The following is a 19,881-nucleotide window of genomic DNA, read 5'->3' as shown; positions in this document are numbered from 1 at the left end:
CCCTGAACCCGAGGACGCCAGCCCCGCTCACTCGCCAGCAATCCATGCAGATCCACCACAATATTCGAGTGATGCAACCCTAATAGCTCAGTTCGCTGATTTACTGCAACGCGAACTGGATAGAGCTACTTCAAAATTGGTGGCCGACCTCAAACAGGATTTTCAGGAGTTGGGCCAACGCCTAGACAGTATTGAAGCTAAAGTTGCTTCTCGACCTCAGTCGCTCTCACCTTTGTGGACTGCTTCAAATCCTCGAAAGACTGGGCCGCGGAAATCACCCAGGCAGACTTCCTAAGTTTCTACAGGTTTTCATGGGACTCCTTGGGTGTTTTTTTTTTCTTTCTTCCATGGTTGGGTGGTGGCCTCTCAGTGGTTCCTTGGGCACATTGGCCACTACTTTTCTGCTGTTGTGGGAGGTTTGGCGGGGGGAGGGGCCTTGGGGTTACCTCTTATCTACATGCTGATTTCTTTATCAGAGGGATCGGTTGCATTTTTGACTACTAATTGTTATGTTATTGGTGGATTGTTGTTGGTTCCGGGGAGTGTCTATGTGCCCTCCCTGATTGGAAGACTCTTCCCTGAGTTGTTTGCTCCGGGTGGACCCATTATTTTGCAGGGCTCTGGTATTACGGGTGTGGAGTTTGATTTGCTTATGTTAAAAAGTTTGTATATTACCTTCGGTTGCTTGACATGAGGATTTCTCTATTCCAAATGTCTCTTCTTCCTTCTGTTTTCCTTCCTCTCTTTTCTTTATTGTCCTCCCTCTTTTTCTCCCCTTTTTTTTTCTCTCTCCCAGGGTCAGCCGTCAGCGTATCTGGATCCTTTGGACCCTTTTTATGCTCCAGGAGCAGAGGGTCCCAAGTCTATCTAGTTTTTTAATTGCCGATTATGTCTTCTCTATGGTCTCATAGCGGAACGTTCCGTCTAATTTCTCATAACATTCAGGGGCTTAACTCCCCCTCCAAACGCATAAAGGCCTTTAATTCATACCGCTCTTTTGGGGCGGACATAGTTGCCCTACAGGAGACACATTTCCCACTTTCATTTACCCCACGATACGTACATAAAGATTATCCTGTCTGTTATTTTGCTAATGCCTCAGAGAAGAAACAGGGGGGGTTGCCCTTTGCTTATCTCGCCGTCTTTCCTTTACTGAATCTAAAGTTATCTGGGACAAGGAGGGATGGTATCTTCTTGTGCAAGGACACCTGGGGGGACATTTGATTACTTTTTAATTTACTACACTCCAAATACCAACCAGGTGGCATTTTTTATTCCCTATTGAACTCTATGGCTAGCGAATTCGAAGGCGATGTCATTTTGGCTGGTGACTCTAACTTAGCTTTGGATCAGATTTTGGATCGTTCCCGAACTGCCGCGCTTCAGCGTCCTTCTACACAAAGCCGAAAATTGGCCCAGCTATTGTATCGGTTTGACTTTGTTGATGTTTGGAGAGAAGCTCACCCAACCTCTCGAGACTATTCCCATTACTCTAGGGCTCATAAATGTTATTCTCGCATTGACCATATATTTCTTCATACACATTCACTTCCTAGACTCCTCACTGCTAAAATCCTCTCCAAGCCTTGGTCCGACCATGACCCGATCTCTATAACATTGTCATCCGGGCTGCTTGGTAGGACTGCTTATTGTTGGCGCCTTAATGAGTCTATTTTGGGCAATTCTTCCTATTGTCAGGACATCTCCTCTCACTTACAAACGTACTTTGAACTTAATAAGTCAGAGGATACGAACCTGGCCATTAATTGGGCAGCCCATAAGGCCTCGGTTAGGGGGTTTATTATTCAGCTCTCTTCACGACTTAAAGCCTGAAATGACCTTCTAGCTGCCAAAACTCAAGCATATTCTGACTTGGTTGCCCAGCATAAGCAAAATCCCAGTCCGGACTTGTTGCTTGAATTGGATCAAGCCGGGCTGGAACTAAATCTTTGTCTTACTACTACAGCTGACAAACTATGATGGTCTAACCATAAATTTTTTACTTGGAGGGATAGACCTGGTACCTTATTGGCCCACAAGTTAACTCCCAGACATTCTCAAATGGCCCTCCCTAAGCTTAGATTAGACGACGGCACTTTATCCCAAGATCCGGGTAAGATTCTTTGGAAATTTCACTCTTTTTACACTGAACTTTATAGTACGCCTCAGGGAGGTGCTTCTTCATCTTTCGACTCCTTCTTGAGTTCTGTTTCTCTTCCCTGTCTCCAGGAGGCTCATAGGGAGTCAATGGAATGGCCCATTTCATATGAAGAGATTAGGGATGCTTTGAAATATCTTGTTCCTTATAAATCTCCAGAACCGAATGGTCTTCCTCACAATTATTACAAAGTTTTCCCTGATATCCTGGTTCCCCATATGGTTCAATACTTTAATTATCTATGGGATGGGGGACTGGTGCCCCCAACGAAAATAAGGCATTCATTAGTGTCATCCCCAAACCCTTCAAAGATGTTTCTATAGTTTCCAATTACCGGCCGATTTCATTAATAATTGTGATCTAAAGATCCTCACTAAAATTTTGGACTTACGCCTCCATAAATTCCTAGCATTGTATGTTCATGATGATCAGTCAGGACTTATCAGCGGTCGACAAATATCTGACCAAATTCGCCAGACTTTAGCTTTGCTGTCAGCCGTTCATTCTAATTGGGACAAATCTTCACAGAGGGAAATTTTATTGTTATCTCTGGATATTCATAAAGCGTTTGACAGTCTGTCGTGGGACTACCTATTTCAGATGTTAGATAGGTTTGGCCCTTCTTTTACAACCTTGCTACGGGCCCTCCATTCTAAACCTTCGGCTTAAGTTTCCATTCCTGGTTATAAGTCAGCCTCCCTGTCGATAGGGCGTGGTACTAGACAGGGTTGTCCTCTCTCTCCACTATTATTCGCTCTGGCAATGGAACCGCTTGCAATCACCATTCACTCTGATCCCACTATTTCGGGCATCAGCAAGATCATAAATGCGCTCTATTTGCTGATGATGTCCTTATGTACATATCTGATCCTCACACTTTTTTACCCGGTCTCCTTCACCTGTTTCATTGTTTCTCAGAGGCCTCCGGTCTTACTCTTAATTCCTCTAAAACAATTGCCCTAAATATTTCGTTGCCTGACTCGGAGATTCGTTACCTTCAGGACAATTTTGATTTCCAGTTGGCCCCTCGTTCTCTCCCCTATCTGGGGATTCACCTCACAAAATCTTTTTCATCCTTGTACAAGACCAATTATCTTCCGCTCTTCAAGCGACTTAAATCTGATTTACTAGAGTGGCAGGATCTCCCACTTTCCTGGTTTGGTAGAATCCACTCTATTAAAATGACTTTTTTACCACACCTATTGTACTACTTTAGGACGTTACCAAACATGGTGCCCAAACGGGAACTGATACTATTACAGGCTGCAGTCTCTAGATTTATCTAGAGGGGAAAGTGTCCTAGGGTCTACAGGTCAACTCTCTTTTCCCTAAAGAGGCATGGCGGTTTGGGACTTCCTAATCTCCTAGTTTATTTTCATGCGGCTCAGATAACACAGTTAACTTGTACTACAGCCAGGGGTTATGTCCCCCAGTGGGTTGGCATTGAGGCCTTATTCTGCCATCCTTATGCTATTGGTGCTCTTATGTGGCTCCCCAGTCGCTTACGTCCTCCTATTTTGTGTCCTACGCTGTCCTATTCGTTGATGGTTTGGGACAGATGGCGGGCTCGCAAACCTTTCTTCTCCCCACATACTCCATTACTTCCAGTTTTTATAATCCTGAGTTTATTCCTGGTGTGTCACCATCAGTATTTCAATGGTGGTTGAATAAGGGTTTGCTGCGTATTGGAGACTTCCTGGATGGACTTCGTCCTCGTTCTCTCCAGTATTTTCTGACACCGTACCAGATGCCTCCCGGAGAATTGTTTCGCTATTATCAAATTATCTAATTTATCTCTAGCAGAACCGTGTACACTCACTCCTTTGGAAGTCTCCTGTGGGGCAACTGGGTTGATGAGGGGTCGTTTGTCCATTGTCTATGCTTCCCTTGTTGATCCTCTCACTAAATTATCCTATATGACTCAATGTGAAAGGGACTTGAATAGCTCCTTTGATCTGGAAACTTGGCAGACTGCGGCCCATTCTCTATCAAAGATATCGATTAATACTGCTCTTATTGAATCAAATTACAAAACGCTATTTCGTTGGTACTTGGTTCCTACGCTCCTCGCTAAAATATGTCCTTCAGTATCACCTAATTGCTTACTTCACTGCAGACAAGAGGGAACTATGTTCCATATTTGGTGGAAATGTCCGGTAATGAATAGATTTTCGATCCGAATCTTTAATTTTATCTACTCAGTTACGGGAATTAATATTCGTAGAACACTGGAAGTGGCCTTATTTCATCTGCTACCTGCTACCATTCCCAAAAACTCGAATAAACTAGTTCATTACCTCTTACTGGCAGCACGTATTACCATAGCTAGAAGTTGGAGACAATCATTGATTCCGCTAGACGGGGTTAAACAAAAACTTAATTGGATAATAGTAAATGATAAGTTAACTAGCATTGTCAATAATGATGAGGGATTTGAGGGAACATGGGAACCATGGATCAGATATATCTCCATTGCTTAATAACGCCGCAGCTGACTCTCATTTTCTCCCTCCCCCCCCCCTTTTTTTTTGTCTTTTTCTTTTCTTCTCTCCTCCTTGTTTTATCCTAGATCTTTTCTTTTGATCTCCCTATTAATGTTTTTTCTTTTGAATTGGGTTTCCCATCCATGAAATTATCATCCTTGGTTTTGCTGTAACAGGGTAAAGAGCCTAGTGACATCAGGAACTGAAGGTCTATTGTCCTAGATTGATCTGTTTTTGTCATGCACTGTTAATAGACTATCACTATGTCATGGTAAAAGGGCAGGACATTTGAGGTATCATTTCATTAAGAGAAATGTTTGAGAAGTGTAAAATAATTGGCAGAGGGACGTATGTTGTGCGTTTAGACCAATCTAAAACCTGTGACAAAGTTTACACAAGTATCTGTTAAAATATAGTATTACCATATTATTTGTTGATTGGCTAAAAACTTTATATCGAGAGGCTGAGAGCTTCACCCTGATCAGTGGATGGCAAGGTGGCAGTAGCTACATATTATTTTCTTGGGTCAATGCAGGAATATAGATTTCAAGGGGCACATGTTCCGTAAAGCTCAACCTCATCTATAGTCACCTATGTGGATGATGTCATTGTTGTGGTGTCTGCTCCTCATGAGGCCTTTGATAAGATGAACCAGTGTTTCAGCTGCCATAGTTTGCAAAAGCCTCAAGCCATCTTAAAGCCTTAAGGGTTACATTTGGAAGGGAAGATAATGCTAGGGTAAATTGGGAGGAGAAATTGGATGCTGAAAATGTAAAAGGTTTAGTGATGGAAGAATTTCAAACAGACCTACAAAGAAAGGATAACAATTCTGAACATTTATTTGGTCCCTACATTTCTTTATGTCTCCATGGTTTTTGGTTTGTTAAAAACTTTCTCTGCTAGACACTCTTAGTCTTTTCCTCCATCTGGAAAAAAGAGGGGTTAGTAACTTGCAGCAAAAAGAGGGTGGGTTATAATAACTCCTAGGATATCTCATAAGGCCTTGTTTTAAAAAAAATTGTTTGGATGCTTGGACCCCATTGTTAGCTCTCTGTGGTTCAGCAGACTCAAGGTCTGGAAATAGCCTTCTGTAGAATCTTGGGTGCAAGGCAGCTCTCTCAAGAGAGGGAATATGACTCAGGGTTATCTCTTGCCATATCAGGACTCCACTCTGAAGGTGGTAGGAGGTTGATAAGTCCTACCTTGAGGAAAACCTTAAGGAGATTTTGTTCACCATTTGTGTTTAGGGACTGCATTACAACCATATTAGATATGTAACAAACCAGAACTATCAAAAACGTATCTAAATGCCCTAAATCAAAATCTCAGCAGTCCATTGCTTTACTTAAAGAAAGACAAGGTTATATATGCAAAATTGCATGTTAGAGATAAACACCATTCCATATGACATGACATTTCTGATTGGTTTCAGGTTACCTGTAAAGTTTTCTGACATTGCTCAGCTGTCCCCGCATAGATGGAAGTGCTTTAGGCTTTCAACTGGAGGAATCCATGGATGGTAGGTATCTACTAAGGTAGATAATTGGGGAAGCTGTGAAGTCTTGAGGGAAGTAACCACTAGAGGTAAGATCCAAAGGTTGGAAAAACTAAGCTGTTCAGACAGAGTTTATGGCATTCTCCATACAGTACATAATCTAGACAGGAGGAACAATTTATAATATAGCCATAGTAAAATGTTATCATTGGCATGCAGGAACAAAGTTGTCCAAGCATAATAAATGATTATTTAATGAAGATAAAAGACATGGTGGGGAAATGCAAAGATATGGAATAGCGTTTATCTCTAACATGCAATTTGCATATATAACCTTGTCTTTCTATAAGGAAAGCAATGGACTGCTGAGATTTTGATTTAGGGCATGTAGATAAGTTTTTGATATTTCTGGTTTGTTACATTGTATTTTGTTTGTTTTAACAAATAACAATTTCCAGCATACAGAAGACATGAAGTAATAGAGAATATACCCACTGTGCAACACAAAAAGAAGCATTATGCAATGTCCATATGTAAATGCTGTCTCTCTTAAAGGTTAGATAAAACAAAAAAAAAAAAAAAACACATTTACTGCATCTGAACATAAATTAAAATACCAGGACTGTCCTGCAAAATATGGGTCATCTGGCAGTTTCCCTGGGGAGAATGTATAGGTTATTTCGGCAGTGAATGAGAGTAATCAGTGGAGATTTGTACATCATACAGAGAGGCAGAGTAACAGTGGTAAAAATAATGGGAATACCAGGATTTTAGTACAAATTGACATGGCTGCATATATGATTTGTGGCATAGATGCAACTAGGACTAGATTGAGTCTAAGACTGTTAGAAGCCTTTTAGCCAGGGATACTTGTTTAAAATAAAGGGAGGAAAAAGCAATGTAGAAAAAAAAACAAGGTAGTAATAGGAGTAGAGCAATTATTAAGAACAATTTTATATTCAATATTATGCCTGGAGTTGAACTTTAGGTGGCTAATACAATTAGATGGCACATTCTTAGGCCATTATACATACATTTCCAGGTTGTAGTAAAGAAATTCTTTGCTTATTGTTTTACAATGGTTTCTCTACTCACCCACAGATCCTAGCTCTCTCCTACTCACAATAAAACCCTGCCGAAGCTTTAAAGGATAGCTTCACCTTTTAGACAAAAACAATAAATGCACATCTTTTTGCAGGTAAAAAAAATTTGCATTCATTATTTTTGTCTACAGGAGCCTGGAAAGCATTGCACCAGTGATCAGTAGATTGCCTATGCCATGCAAGTCTCCTGCAGACTTGTCAGAATATTTGCTTGCCATATGGAATGTACGGCCAAGCAGATATTCTGACAGGAAGCTTCAATGAACTACTACAGCACTCCGCAGCTCCGTGATAGTTCATTGAAAACTACAAGCCCACAGCTGCTAAGGCTTTCAAGACTTGCAGTTCATTCAATCATGGATGTCTGTGAATGAATAATGCGGCCGTGTGGGCGGAGTTTTCAAATTTGACAGATAGTACAGGGAAACTTCTCCCCATATTATCCATCAGAGGCGGGGGGGGGGGGGGTGGCGTCGGGTGCGGCTATGGGAACATGTTACAGGTTCCACCCTAAAAATGGGTGGAACATGTAACATGTTCCCAAAGGTGAACTTATCCTTTAAGGTGGGAGTCTGTCTACATTGAACTTCTGTTCTCATTCGGAACTTCTGATCGAGGTTATTTCTGACTCTTACCACATATACCTTGGTGCTGGTTTTTTTTACTAGTTAAAGCTCAAATGCAGTCACAGAAATACATATGAAGCAAGAATGATTTTTTACAACCTCCATTTCAATGGTCGTAATTCAGTTTCCTGTAAAGTTGCTTGTGTGGGCAGTCTAAATTCAACTGTGCAGTCTAAACGCATCAGAACTAGACCTACAGCACTCAGTAATAGACATGGTCCAAGACTCCCTCTCCCTTTCTATACAATATACTGTATATCAAAATAGGATTGATGGGTAGACACTTTGCCCCACATGTCCAATGCAGTATACAAAAAAAACCTTAGGACTTTTAGGTGCCATAGTATTATCAAAAACAACATGAAATGGTTCCTCTCTCTGGTTTGATGGGTGCAGCACTGTAAGTATAGAGTAGAAACATTGCTTATTTGTATGTAACTGTATTAAATTAATACCGAATTGACATGGCATGTTATGGTTTTGCTTTACAAATGTTTTATTCATTTTATGAACCAAAGTACATGTAAAAAGATACATTACAAGTACAGTAGATTATATAAAAAAATGATACAATGAAAGCATAATCCAAGAAATTAAAAGATTTAGGTAAAAATGCTAATATTACTAAAGCAATATCATGGTAGACACCCACTACATACCATTTATTATTTGTAGTAAATGTCTTATAGAGAGAATGTTTGGAAGAACAAAGGGAAAAATATATATAAAAAATAGAAAAACATTAAAGATTTTATCTAGGTGTCTTCTTGATGAAGAGTAGTACGAAACACATAGAAGAGCAGGACACCACCATCACCCCATGTGTTCAATTAAAATCATGTCTGTATTGAAATACCTCAACAAGCTCTTTAGGCCCCTCTATTGTTATTTCTTATAGGGGGTAGATTGGTGGTAGCCCAACTGGGAAAGTTAAGCAATCAAAGTAACAACTGCATGCTGCAATGGTTATTATATGTATATGATTGAAGGTCATATTTTTAATCTTTCAGTTTTGTAAAAAATAAAAATAAAGTTTTAATTATGTATTTTTTTTTACATTTTTTTTACATTACTGTGGCTCCTTGTTCAATTTTCATTCCTTTCTGTACAAGCCTTCCAATGGTCACATGTGCTAAGAGGTGTTGCTGCTACGCAGCTCTGGTGGCACAGAGTACTGTAGAGAGGGAATGGTTTATTCACCAATTAAAACCAAGTAAAAAAAAAAGATTTGAATACTTTTCCATAAACAATTTGTCACAGATCATAGCACATGTGACTATAACAAGACAAAAAGCTATAACAATAATTGGACTTTAAATATTCAAGGTATAAATATATTCCTATTATAATGAAGAACTACTATATAAAAGGTAAACAAGAATCATATTAAATGGTTATATGAGGAAGAAATAGTAGTTGTAATGGTTTCTCCTTTTGAGGCAGATTAAAACTGAAAATTTAGTATTGCGTGAGTAATGGCATGTTACAGCAAGGCAATTCTGTTTATATCTCCTCCGAGCCAGCCCATTGGTGGAGGCTCAAATCATTTCTGCACATGGGGATTCCCTGTTCACTGTGTCTTGCCTGGGGAGATGACAGCGTTGGAATCTCTGAGTGATAAAAGGAGCCATAGGTATTTCACCTCACCAGTACTGTTTGGACTTTGAAGAAGGGGACATACCCCGAAAGCTTGTCCTCAAAATTGTATGTTAGTGCAAATAAAAAAAGTATCACGGACAGTACTCAATTGTTTATGTCGCAAATGCACTAATACGGCTACAATCACCTCACCAGCATCACTTTTGGTGGAATGACCCTTTAAGCGTTCTCCGAATAGCAGTAACAAGGAAGCTTTTCAGAACGTCAGTGTTCTGAAGCAATATCAGGAAAAATGTTGGCTAGCCACAGTGCAACTGGTTTGCTCTAATCAGTCGGACAGAGTTTATCAAAGCTACATTCAGCTGGATAAAAACTCCAAATGTCATAATCATTAAATGAGTGTGCCAGTGAAATAGTGTATCTCCAGAGATTACAATGATGATGGTTTATAGATAAGTGCTTTTCAACAGTCAGGGGTTGCTATGGAAGTAGAGTCTCAAGTGGGAATATAATGTGATGTTCTACTGATGAACACATTTTTGTCTATAACGGGCAGAGTGTTTTGATTACCTTAGTTTTCAAAGTTTCAGGCACATTATCTTATTAAAAAAAGATCTCTTTGTACTAGTCATATATAGTTCAGATAATTACATACTGTACCAGCAGTTAAAAGCGATTTTCTGTAATATAGAAGAGTATGTTGAACATGTCTTAAAAGACTTTTTGAAAATTGATCTACTGCCACAAAGAGAAAAGAAAAGTTCTCAGATCATTAAAAGGGCACTACCTGTCTTTTTTCATTTTCTGTGAAGCCACTTTATGTCTTGTCTTAATGTTTTGCTTTAAAGCTTGACTTTAAAGAGTGAAAATCATTTTCTAACAGGGCTGTCATTTCTCTATGAAGTCTCAACTTCACCTCTTTAAAAAAAAAGGAAAAGAAAAGATGCTCTGTATTGTGGGTATTTCCAAATTGCACTAACAGTGGAATTATGACGCTTATGACACAGTCCTTTTTTTCCCTCCACAAAATATGCGTGGCTGTGCCAGAAACAAGAGTCTAACAGACACCTAAAAAGCTCAGCACACTTATGTTAAAGAAATTAAACTCTTCCATTACATATCCCTTTCTACACGCACCTACTCTAAACAAGAACATCAGGAGTAGTGTACTTAGAGTGCAAGAGTCAGGAGTATGAAATGTAAAACACAGTACACCCTATAGAGCAGTCTCTCAACCTTTTCAACACAAAGGAACCCTTTGAAATACTGTAACTTTCTGGTCTCAGGGAACCCCTGCTAAAATTTACTATATCCTCAACTCATGACACAATAGTGTGATGGCCAGTGGGAAGAATAATCCTTACACTTGTAATAATTGCAAAGAATTAGCCCCTTACACATAGCTAAAAAGATCTATAGTGTCAGTGGGAGCTTATCTGAGAGGCAGAAATTTCTCATTGCTCAAGAAACCCTTAGCAACTTTCAGCTCATATGTCCTACAGTACAGATCTCCTCTATCATCCTTTAATTCCCTCTCCCGGTCCCAGCACAGACCGCTTATTACAGATGGAACCCCCTCCCTCAGCACAGTCTCTCAGTACAAATGGACTCCCCAGCCTAGACCCCCCCCCCAGCACAGACCCCAAAATACAACCACAGTTACTTGTTCTTTCAAGTACAAATCAGACCCCCAGCCCATATGCCCTACAGTACAGATCTCCCCATCATCCCTAAATCCCCCTCTCAACCCACCCCTCAGACTTCCCCCACAGTACAGACCAGGGATGAGTCCAAAGTTGTTTGGATCCTAGTCTGAACCCATTTGAGCTATCCTTCCAGGGAGTGGTCGCTGCGAACCACCAGTCATAATTTCCAAGGTATTCCCCACCCCACAGCCCATGTATACATGTCCCTTGTATATGTGTAGGGTGGGGAATGCCTCGGCGGCTTATGACTGGTGGTCCACAGTGACAGCTCCATGGCAGGATAGCTCAAATGGGTTCATACTAGTATCCAAACATTCCTCAGCTTATTCTTAGTACAGACACCCATCCCCTCAGCATAAACCCCTCAATACTGACACCCCCCTGGCCAACGCAGACCCTTTGGTACAGATACCCACACACCACCACCAGTAAAGACCACTTAGTACAGACACCTCTCTCCCTCAGTACAGACTCTTCAGTTATGACACAACCTCAAGTATAGACCCCTCTATACAGACACCCTCCATTCCTCCTACCGCCAGTACAAAACTCATAGTACAGATCTCCCTTCTACCTAAACTCAGCACATGAAATCCTCCCCTCAGCTCTGTCATATATCCTGGAGCAGGGAGGGAAGGTTTCCTCTCACTGTGAACTGCTGCTCTCATGGAAGCAGCAGGCGGAGACTCTTGGGGGGGTGCTGTGGTCACCTGACATTTTGTATTTTGCAGCCATGGCACTGAGGTGTGCCTCTGTGCAACAAAAAAAGAAATGTCTGGTGGACACAGCACCCTCAAGAGTCTACACCTAGTGGGGACCACACCCCTGCACCCTCCTTAATACACCACTGAGGATTACTGCAGATTAAGAAGACAACTACAGTAAAGGAGTAAACCTGCAGATCAGAAGGAAGATAACTGAAGGTCAGAAGGTAGACAACTGTAGTTCAGAAGGAGGACAACTGAAGCTCAGAAGAAGAGATGCATGTCAGAAAGAGGACAACTGAAGCTCAGAAACAGGACAACTACAGGTAGGTCTAAAGAAGGACAACTGTAGGTCAGAGGTACATGGGGAAGAACTAAGAATGAAATTCTACCCTGTTCAAGGATAATCAACACCTGCCTTGACACAATATAAGTGATAGTATTAAGGTGTCTTTGTTACCTGTCTGGATATGAATGCTGGGGTATGTTCCTGACACTCATTGGAACTGAAGAAATTACTTGGATAAACTTTGAAGCATCTACTAACTTGCAGAACAAGACCAATTTAATGTGAGTAACTACTACTAGATAACTCAGAAGTGTCTCAGACTGTGTTTGAATGCAGATAAATGCAAATTTTTATTATTATACAGAATTTATATATTGCCAACAGTTTACGCAGCGCTTTACAATATAAAGGGGGACAGTACAATTACAATTCAGTTCTATACAGAATAGGAGGGCCCTGCTCATGGAGCTTACAATCTACAGCACATAAAAGCATTTTACGTATGCTCATATACACAAGTCCAAAAACCTGTCCGTACATTATGCATCCCAGATGAAATTGAGTTGTTTTGTTTTTTATTGAACACTCTTTTTATTGGCTCCTATTACTGCTACCCCTATGTTATAGCAACAGCATTACTCAGGTTGTTCTTCCTAAGAACAACCTAAGGCTGAGAGGAATCCCAGAGACCATAGAAGGGGAAATATTACAAAAAGAAATATGTAAAATTTTAAATTCCATATTGAATAGAGCTACGTCAGAAGTGATTAAAACAGATGGTGTTTGGAGAAAAGGAAAGTTTCAAAATGACGGGAAGGAAAATCCAAGAGATGTTATAGTCCAATTACATAGGTATGGAGACAGAGAAGAGATCTGGAGGAAGATTAAAGGGAAAAAAACGATTAAATATGGAGAAATGGTCATTCAGATCTTTGCAGACCTTGGACCAGAAACTTTGTGGAGAAAAAGAACTTTGAAACCACTGACAGAGCAGATGAGAAAAAAGAAGGTCCTCTATAGATGGGGAACCCCGATTTGTCTGATTGGGTGGAAAAATGGGATAACAGCCTACCTGAGATTCCCAGAAGATATGAGAGTTTTTTGTGAAAAACTTGAGTTGCAGAGGATGGAGATCCTTGGATGGGAAGAAGAAAATAAAGGAGGAGAAGCAAGACAAAAGGAATGGCAGACTGTTAGAGGGAGAAAGCAGAATTAATTATTGTCCAAATAGAGATTTTCCTGAGATTTTCCCTAGGGGTGAAACCGCGGATTGTTAAAAGCAAAGGAAGAAATGAGACTACGGACGGGAACAGCTGGGGAGGAGGGGGAAGGAGGAGGAGCTGTCCATGGACAGAGTTCAAACCCCAAAAATAATCAACAGTGGTTCTTAGAAACACAAATGATTAGTAGGTGCATTAGTTGCCTAGTGGGGGGGAGGGAGGGGTGGAGGGAAAGGGGGGAGGGAGGGGACGAGAGTTGGGCAGGAGGGAGGGAGGGGAGGAGGTATTGGGTCAATACTCTGCATGACAGAAGAGATAAAGAGGAAGAGGCAATTTGGAAGAGAGATGGAGTTAATTGGGAATGATGGAAGAAATACAGTTTATAACCTATAATGTGAACGGGTTGAGCTGTCCAGGGAAGAGATTTAGGTTGTTTAACGAGTTACATCATAGGGCTACATCAGTGGTATTTTTACAGGAGACGCATTTTGAGATAGAGGTAAACGTGAAATTGAAATCTAAACACTACCCAACATGGTACTATGCAGACTCTCCAATTAAAAGAGCGAAAGGGGTTGCAATAGGTTTTGCAAAGAATATGAGATTTGAGCTGGAGGATAGAAGAACCGACCCTGAGGGGAGGTTTTTATTTTTAAAAGGTAGACTCCAGGGGATTGAGTGTACTTTAGCCAATATATACTGCCCTAATAAAAACCCGGAGATGTATATGAAGGGTCTGCTGAAAAAATTAATGGAATTTAAAACAGGGCGCCTGATAGTAGCTGGAGACCTAAATTTCTGTATGGACCCACAAAAGGATAATACCTCTTCTGTGCAAAGAGAGGGGAGTAGGTCTCTGAGAGCTCTGAAAAAAGTGATGCATGAATATCAACTAGTGGATACTTGGAGAATAAAGCATATGAAAGACAGAGACTATACCTTCTTCTCTAATGCACATGAGATATACTCGAGATTAGATTACATCTTAATAGACCATCAACTTATAGATCATCTGGTTAAAATTGACATAGAGACAAGGACGTTCTCGGACCATGCCCCGGTTGTAATGAAAATGGGATGGGGAAGAAGGTGGACGGGAGGAATGGGGTGGAGGTTAAATGAGGGTCTTCTTCTGGATAAGGATGTAGTTCAGAAAATCGAGAAAGAGATTAAGGTATACTTTAAGGAGAACGAAACAGAGGATGTATCGATAGCTACAGTCTGGGAAAGCCATAAGGTATTCATAAGAGGAATCTTGATTGCGGCAGGAGCAAGGAAGAAAAAGGAAAGAAGAGAGAGGGTCAGTGGGCTCTTAAAAGAAATATTAGACTTGGAGCAGATCCATAAGAAGAAAATAACAAAAGACACGAGACAGAGGTTATCGGACAAAAAAGATGAGCTAGAGAGGTTGATGGATGAGGAGAAGAGAAGAGTATACAACAGGGTTTTGAACGAAAGATATAGATGGGGAGACAGACCAGGAAGATACTTAATGAAAGCTTTGAATAAAAAGAAAACTAGGAATTATATAGAAAAGATAAAAAGTTTAAAGGGGGAGTTGGTCCACTCAAATAAAGAGATTATTAAAGAGTTTACGGAGTATTACAAAAAGTTATATAATATTAGCCCCCAAGGCCCCCTAAAAGAAGCCCAAGAGGGAATTAACGAAAAAAAGATGACATACTTAAAAAATGCGGGATTACCAAAACTAAGTGAAGCACAGTTGAACTCCCTGGATGCAGAAATCTCCCAGGAAGAAATTAAAATAGCATTAAGAAGCACAGGGGGAGGAAAAAGCCCAGGCCCGGATGGATACACAGTTAAGTATTATAAGAAATTTAGTGAAGTACTTCTACCCAAGTTGGAGGAATATATGAATGCTCTGGGAGGGGGGATGGAAGTGAGGAGAGAGTCCCTACAGGCCCATGTAGTGCTTATTCACAAGGAGGGAAAAGATCCATCTCAGTGCTCCAGTTATAGGCCTATCTCATTATTGAACGTAGACACTAAACTGTATGCAAAGGTGTTGGCAAACAGGTTGAGGAATCTGATGCCTGAATGGATCCATGGAGATCAGGTGGGCTTTGTACCGGGGAGAGAAGGCAGAGATAACGGCTTGAGAACCCTGATGCTTATTCAGAAAAGTAGAAAAGGGAAAGCCCCGGTGGTGCTCTTGTCAATTGATGCTGAAAAGGCATTTGATAGAGTGGACTGGGGCTTTATGATGGACAACTTAAAAGTGTTGGGGATAGGTGATAGAATGCGAGAGTGGATAGGTAAATTATATAGGGAGCCTACTGCAATTATCACGGTAAATGGGGAGAGATCAGAACCCATCGGAATGTCTAATGGTACAAGACAGGGCTGCCCACTGTCCCCTCTGCTATATGTATTGTCACTCGAACCTCTGTTGTCAATAATAAGAAATAGTGGATCGGTAAAGGGAATTCAGATAGAATCCACAGAACATAGAGTAGCGGCCTTTGCGGACGACTTATTGTTCTATGTGGGGAATCCCCGAATAACTCTCCCAAATATAATGAAGATTCTGAAAGAGTATGGTGAACTATCAAATTTAAAAATTAATCCAGCGAAAACAGAGATCCTGAATATTAATATATCAAAGAATGAAAAAGAAAAACTACAAAAAGAATTCCCTTTTATATGGAGAGAAAAAGAGATAAAATACCTAGGAATAAAACTCACTGCCTCACCTAAGCATTTGTATAGATTAAACTATATCTCTTTGATAAACGAAATCAGGGAAGATTTAAAAAGACTAGAAGGAGGAAACCCATCCTGGATAGGACGTATAAACCTAGTCAAAATGGTAGTTATGCCTAAAATACTGTATAGATTTCAAATGGTACCAATTAAAATCCCAGAAGCCTTCTTTAAGATAATGAAAAAAATGTTAACAAGATACATATGGAAGAATAAAAAACCCAGAATAGCATATGAAACATTGAGTAGGACTAAAGAGAAAGGGGGATTGGGCCTACCAGATGTCAAGAGATACTATAAAGCAGTGGTTTTAGCAAGAATATACGATTGGACATTTAACCACAAGGGGAAAAGCTGGGTAACAATTGAAAATGATCTTAGTGGCATTAGATTGAGTCAGATGATATGGGTCCCACCACAGTTTAGGGGAATTAAAGAAAGCACAAGTATTTACACTTTAAATGTCTTTAGGGTATGGGACAATTTACACAAAAACATGAAATGGGAATTTAATTCTACACTAATGCCTCTTATAAATACTGAGTACTTTCCCCCTGGAAAGAATAAGATATCAGGGAGATGGTTTAGAAAGGAGGATACCCAATTGAGAGATGTCCTGGTGGAGGGAGAATTGAGATCACTTAAAGAGTTAATAGAGAAGAAGGGAGATATTTTTATTAGAATAGATGAGTGGAAATATCAGCAACTGAAAAGTTTTATTGGAAATCTACCGAAACCCCTGAGACTAAAACAGGAGTGGAATATGTTTGAAAGGTTGTTAGAGACACGAAGGGATGGGAAGCACGGTATCTCAAAAGTGTATAGAATACTCACAGAATTAGACACAAACACAAAGTTAATTTTTATGACAAAATGGGAAAGGGATATGGGAGTTGGGTTTGATGAAGATAGACAGAGAAAGATGTTTAGACTGATACACGATAATGTTAGTATAAGAGAGGTTGAGGTTAATTATAAGTGTGTGACACGATGGCACATTACACCGAGTGTAGAGCACAAGATGAATGGGGAAAACTCAAATATGTGTTGGAGAGAATGTGGAGAGATAGGCACGGTGTTTCACATATGGTGGGAATGTCCGAAAATCCAGGCTTTTTGGAAGATAATAGTTAAATTAATTGAAGAAATAACTGAAATTGACATAGGATTAGACCCAACGACGTGCCTCCTACACAACGTGGAGACATCTTTAAATAAATATAAAGATTCCGGGATTTGGTACTTCTTGAATGCGGCGAAAGGGTTGATACCCAAGTTTTGGGGGAAAGTTGAGGTACCGAAGGAGGTAGACTGGATTAATAGAGTAAACCAGATAGGTAGAATGGAAAGATCATACCATATGCAAGAAGATAGGATGGGAGTTTATTCCAGGAGATGGGAAAAATGGGAAAGAGCAGGACTGAAAGAGAAATATAGGAAGATATGAACTAGGATGTTAGCAAAAAATAAATAAAAAATTAATAGGCCTCAAGAGATTAGAGAGGGTTAGAATCTGCAGAGGGGGAGCAGGGGGGAAGAGGGGCGGGAGGGGGGGATAGTGGGAAGGGAAGGAAAAGAGTCTTCAGTAAGGGAAAGGTAGAAATGTTATATAATTGTATACCTGTATGAGAATTATTTCCCTTTTTGGGTTTTTGTATTAATATGAAAAATTTAATAAATATTTAAATTAAAAAAAAAAAAAAAAAAAAAAACAGCATTACTCAGATCTAGATGAATTTGTTTAAAATTATCAGTGTTGATCATATTTCTGCATTCATCTTTGATCGGTATATATGCCTTAACACAATACCTAATAACTCTTTACTTTGTTGCTTTTCACTTAGACAAAATAGAATGAACCTATTCTTTTGTGGAAACAGCTATGTCAAATCATACTGTAATTACAAACATGCTGTTACTATTTTATGATTTTTCCTTTTTGCACTAGAAAAATATATAATTATCTCAATTTTCTACAGTACATGCAGAAAAAGCCCATTTGCAAACATTGCAATACCTGAAAGGTTATGGAACATGACGTGTATTGCGGAGTAAGCACTTTCACTGATCTAAAAATTTTGTTTTGTGCTAGTTGCGCTTGGATTTTTCTATTTTGATCATCATTTTCCCATATTCTCAGCAGGTTCTATATTAAGCACCAAGTATTTCCATTGCATAGAATGTGGCCTTCAAACTATACTTACCAATGTGTGTTATAATGATCTAATATGCTTTTTTTGGCATACCTGGTAAAGCGTTTTATGACTTTACTCATAGACTAATTCATACACTGCTTGAACCTTCTGATGGTTAGAAATCACAGTGAAAACCTTGCAGGTTTCAAGTTATGATAAATGTTGCAGTATGAATCCCCCTCTCTAGTTTGTAATGCTTTGCACAGTACTGAGCGGAGAGTTTGAATCTAGCAAGTGACATTACTTAGTAAAAAAAAGAGTTGAAATTACACACTGCAAAGCTCAGTAAGGAGAAATGAAAGCTGATTGGAGGGAAGGGACACACACTCTTCACACAGCACACAGGAACAGAACTAAGGCTGTCAATCACAGGCTGTGTCCCTGTACTTTCTCCCCTGTCACCTTTTTTACTTCTTGGTGTCAGGAAACCATGCCAGATAGCAGAGGAACGAAGCAGCAGACCCAAATAAAGAATAAGTACACACTATATGCTTTGCTCATATTTCATGTCTGAGTTTTACAGCCATTTTGGTGGTTGACGCTGTACTGCACTGGTGACGGTATGTATACAATAATTGTCAAAAAACAAATGTTATTTCATTGCTTCATTTTCCAAAAAAAAAATTGATAAAAAAATTACAACTTAAAAAAAAAAATTGCCATGCCTCTTAGTAAAACCTTGGACAGGCTACTTTCCAAAAATATATTATTTGCATAATTGTATAACAGAAACTAAGAAAATGTGTGGGGGGGGGGGGGGGGGGTTTCAAAATTTTCAGTGTTTTTCAGTTTGAATATTAAACAATAAAAAAAACCCAGTGGTGATCAAATACCACAAAAAGAAAGCTTTATCTCTGTGAAAAAAAAGGATATAAATTTAATTTGGGTACAGTGTTGCATGACAGAGCAATTGCTAGTTAAAGTAGCACCGTGCTAAATGGCAAAAAATGGTCTGGTCATGAAGGGGGTAAAACCCTTCAGAAGGTTGAAGAAGCTGAACTTAGAAGCTAACTGGTTTCTATGCAGAGCTGCACCTGATTTTGCACTCTCCAGGTATAGTAAAGTAGCCCCATTGTGTTGATGTGTCGTAACATGGATTCTAGACATGTTGCATTTTTTGTCTCCCATTTGATCGACTTACATGACAAAATGCAGGTCTATGCACCAAAATGCAGCACGTGGGACTTTTTCCATCATACCAAACAGGGCACATCTCCATTAAAAATCAGGGTTTGCTTAATTACTATCCATGAACTTCGATTGTGATTGAAAATTCATGGAAATACATCCAATGTAATAATATACTGGATATAGAGAAGGTCATGTAGGACAGATTTATATGCTAACAGTCAGGCCTGTTTTGCAATCAGCAGATAATATAAATGGGTCTCCGGTGTGAAATTAATCTTGTATCCCCTTATAACTTAATTTATTTAAATTAAGTTAATGGCCTTTTTAAAGGAAAAGTGTAATATTTTTATACTGTATATTTTTTTTTTATTACGAACTGGACTGAAAGAAATGGAGGTTTTTTTTTAATCAGGCAAATATTACATGTAAATAATTGAGACTTATCCGT

This window comes from Staurois parvus, unplaced genomic scaffold, assembly GCF_062004578.1.
Source record: "Staurois parvus isolate SC_StPar_1 unplaced genomic scaffold, SC_StPar_1.0 ptg000294l, whole genome shotgun sequence".
Taxonomy (NCBI): Eukaryota; Metazoa; Chordata; class Amphibia; order Anura; family Ranidae; genus Staurois; species Staurois parvus.
This window is presented reverse-complemented; position numbering follows the sequence as displayed.